We start from the raw sequence: 3,970 nt of genomic DNA, 5'->3' as shown, positions 1-3,970 counted from the left end.
CTAGAGATAGCAAACAATTTATTTGAAAGCATGCATTTAATATGTAAACCAAGCAATCCTGAGCTCTCACCCCAACCATATCCTTCATCTAACTCTCACACACTGAGCAGATGAAAATGGCACCTGATCGCTGTGCTCATGAGAAAGATCTTGTATAAAGTCTAATTGAGGGATGTTCTATAAACACCTACCCAGTAATCCTCAAAACCGTCAAGAAAATCAAAAACAAGGAAAGTCTGAGAAACTCCACAGCCAAGCGGAGCCAAAGGGAACATAGCAACAAAATGTAGTGTGGTGTCCTGGATGCGATCCTGAAATAGAAAAGGTAAAAACTAAGGAAATCTAAATAAACTATGAATTTTAGTTAATAACAGTGTATCAATATTGCCTTATTAATTATAATTAATATCATACTAATATAAAGGAAACTGACTGCAAGATATATGAGAATCCTCTGTACTATCTTCTCAACTTTTCTATAAATCTAAAACTCTTCTAAAAATAGTCTATTTAAGATAGCTAGTGGGAAGCAGATGCATAGCACAGGAAGATCATCTCAGTGCTTTGTGTCCACCTAGAGGGGTGAGATAGCGCCGGTGGGAGGGAGACACGAGAGGGAAGAGATATGGGGATGTATGTGTATGTATAGCTGATTCACTTTGTTATACAGCAGCAACTAACACACCATTGTAAAACAATTATACTTGAATAAAGTTTTTTTTAAAAAAGCCAATTAGATAGATACATAGGTAGATAAATAAATAAATAAAAGTCTGTTTAGAAAAGGAAATGTGACCAATTTCCACACTAAGGGAAAGCCTCATACACTCAAAATACTTCAATATCAGAGAAGAGCACTGTAATTTCTGACACCAGTTTTACAAAATATATCCCAACCGCACTGAAGAATTTAAATAGAATACATTCTACTAAATATTTCCAGAATTCAAGGTACTTATACATAGGAGAAAGCTTTAAAAACAGAAGGTTCATGATTCTGCATATTTTTAAGAAGAGAGAGAGAGAAACAAAGATTACCAAGAATAATTTATTGAAATAGCTGATTTCTTGAATTATGAAAGAATATTCCTTCCCTCAGAATTTCTCCAGGTCTATATAATCCACGGGCACACAGAACTTTAGGTAAAGTAACATGAGCACCCTAGTTATCCAACAATATGTTTCACAGAGCAGACAACAAGTGGAGAGAGGAAGTGGATGGTTCAAAATTGAATCAATTTACTTACAAACATAACCCTCAAAATATCTGTGAGATTGTCTTAAGGCAAAAGAATCAGATTGAACAACTGATTCTGTTAACCATGGCATGTTAAGCAAATCACAGGGCTACCAGGAATGATGTCTTTGGGTTATCATCCAGATGCTATGATATACAGGTGGAAAAAATAGCCACCCAAAAGGCGATTTAGGTGCTCACTTGGCAGTACGTACATTAAAATTGGAACAATACAGAGATAAGCATGGTCCTTACACAAAGACGACATGAAAATTCTTGAAGCAACTCATATTTTGGAGAAACGAGAGTTATTGTTTAGTGGGTATGAAATTTCTGTTTGGGATGATGAAAAGGTTCTGAAGATGGATGTTGGAAAAGTTCTGAAGATGGATGTTGGTGATGGTTGTGTAACAATGTGAATGAATTTAATGCCACTGGACTATACACTTAAGGACGGTTCAAATAACAAATTTTATGGTATATATTTTTTATCATAATTTTAAAAAAGAAAGGATCTGGGAAATACCAGAAAGGTCCAATTCCTCTCTAAATGGCTCTCCTAACTTAATTCCAGGGCTGTGAAATTTTTGTTTGTACAATTTTTCTTGAGTTAAAGAACCATATAGCCAGTCTGCTATTCTTTTATTAAATATATTTTTATTACAATTGTTGATTTACATGCAGTTGTAAAAAATAATATAAAGATGCCATTACACATTATCCAGTTCCCCCAATAATAACATCTTGCAAAACTATAGTACAATACAATAACCAGGATACTGAAATTTATAGTCAAATTACAGGACATTTCCATCTCACAAGGATCCCTCAGTTTGCCCTTTTATAACCTAATTCATTTCCCCCTTGCCCCTACCCTCTCCTTAACTGTTGACAACCACTAATCTATCTTCCATTTCCATAATTCTGTCATATCAAGAATGTTATATAAGTAGAATCATACAGTATGGAAGTTTGGGGAATTGGCTTTTTTTATACTCAGCATAATTCTTTAGAGATTCATCCCCATTGTTGTGTGCATCAGCATTTTGTTCCTTTTTATTGCTGAGTAGTAGCAGTCTATGATATGTGGGTATAACAGTTTGTTTAACTATTCACCTATTGAAGGACATCGGACATCTGAATTGTTTCCAGTTTGGGGCTATTACAAATAAAGCTGCTAAAAACATTCCCGCACAGGTGTTTGTGTAAGCAAAGTTTCCATTTTTCTAGGATAAATGTGTAGCAGTGCACTTGCTGGGTCATATGGTAGTTAGGTGTTTAGTTTTATAAGAAACTGTCAAACTGTTTTCCAAACTAGCTGTACTTTTTACATTCCCAGAAGCAATGTATGAATTAGTTTCTCCACATCCTTGTCAGTGTTGGTGTTGTCACTTTTAAAAAAAAATTATTTTGGGCATTCGGATAGATGTGTAGTGATATCCTGGTGGTTTTAATTGTCATTTTCCTAATGGCTAATGATGTGGAACATCTTTTCATATGTCATCTTTATATTCTTCAGTGGAATGTGTCTTATTTTGCCCATTTTCTAATTGAATATTTTTTTATTTTTGTTGAGCAGTAAGAGTTCTTTGTCTAGATACTCTTGGATATGCTGTATATTTTGTTTGTAAATATTTTCTCCACACTGTAGCTTGTCTTTCTATCCTCCTAACTGAATATTTCATAGAGAAAAGGTTTTTTAATTTTGATAAAGTCTAATTTATCAGTATTTCCTTTTATGGATTATGTTGCTACTATCAAGTCTAAAAACTTTTTGCCTCACTCTAGAACTTGATAACTTTTTTCTGAAAGTTTTATATTTTTGCATTTAATGTATAAGCTCATGATCAATTTTGAATTAATGTTGTATAAGGTATGAGACTTACATAAAGGTTTATTTTTATGCCTATAGATGTCCAACTCCTCTAGCACCACTTGTGGAAGAGGCTGTCTTTTCTCCATTGAATTGCTTTTGCACTTTTGCCAAAAATCAATCAGGCATATTTATATGGGTATACTTCTGCTTTCCTATTCTGTTTCATTAGCTATGAACCTATCCCTTCACCGATAGCACAGAGTCTCGATTACTACAGCTATATAATGTCTTGAAATTGAGGACACAGATTCCTTTCAAAATTGTTTTATTCTAGTTCCTTTTTCTTTCCATATAAATGTTAAATTCTCTGTCTATATCTACAAAAATATTGTTGGGATTTGACAGGAATTGCATTAAACTCATATTAATTAGGAAAGAATTGATATCTTTAATATAATGCATTTTCCAACCCATGAACATGATACGCTTTCTTTGATTTCTTTCTTCAGCATTTTCCAATTTTCAGCACACAAGCCCTAAACATGTTTGATAGATTTACATCAAAGTATTTAATTTTTTGAGCAATACTGTATGGTATTGTATTTTTAATTTTGATGTCCCAATGTTCATTGCTAATATATATATAATCACATATCAGTTCTGGAAATGTTATCATAGATTCCTTGGAATTTTCTATGTAGACAATCATGTCATATGCAAATAAGGACAGTTTTATTTTTTCCCTCTACAGTCTATATGCTTTTATTTCTTTTTCTTGCCTTATTGAACTGTGTACAACACCCAGCATTATGTTGAGTCAGAGCACGAAAAGAGACTTCTTTGCCTTGTTCTCAGTCTTACGGGTAAAGCACTCACTCTTTCATCATGATGTATAATATTAGATGTAGGTATTTTAC

The 3,970-nt window shown here is 33.4% G+C and overlaps 1 non-coding gene across 1 annotated transcript; it reads left to right on the top strand.

The window, feature by feature from the left end:
* The first annotated feature begins 1,430 nt into the window (after window positions 1-1,430).
* Window positions 1,431-1,533, top strand: LOC132440104 (U6 spliceosomal RNA). Its single transcript, XR_009522512.1, has one exon. It is a non-coding gene; the product is annotated as a U6 spliceosomal RNA (small nuclear RNA).
* Window positions 1,534-3,970: the final 2,437 nt, after the last annotated feature.

Source organism: Delphinus delphis, chromosome 16 (genome assembly GCF_949987515.2).
Source record: "Delphinus delphis chromosome 16, mDelDel1.2, whole genome shotgun sequence".
Classification (NCBI taxonomy): Eukaryota; Metazoa; Chordata; class Mammalia; order Artiodactyla; family Delphinidae; genus Delphinus; species Delphinus delphis.
Note: the sequence above shows the minus strand (reverse complement) of the source record. Positions and strands in the feature narration are given on the sequence as shown.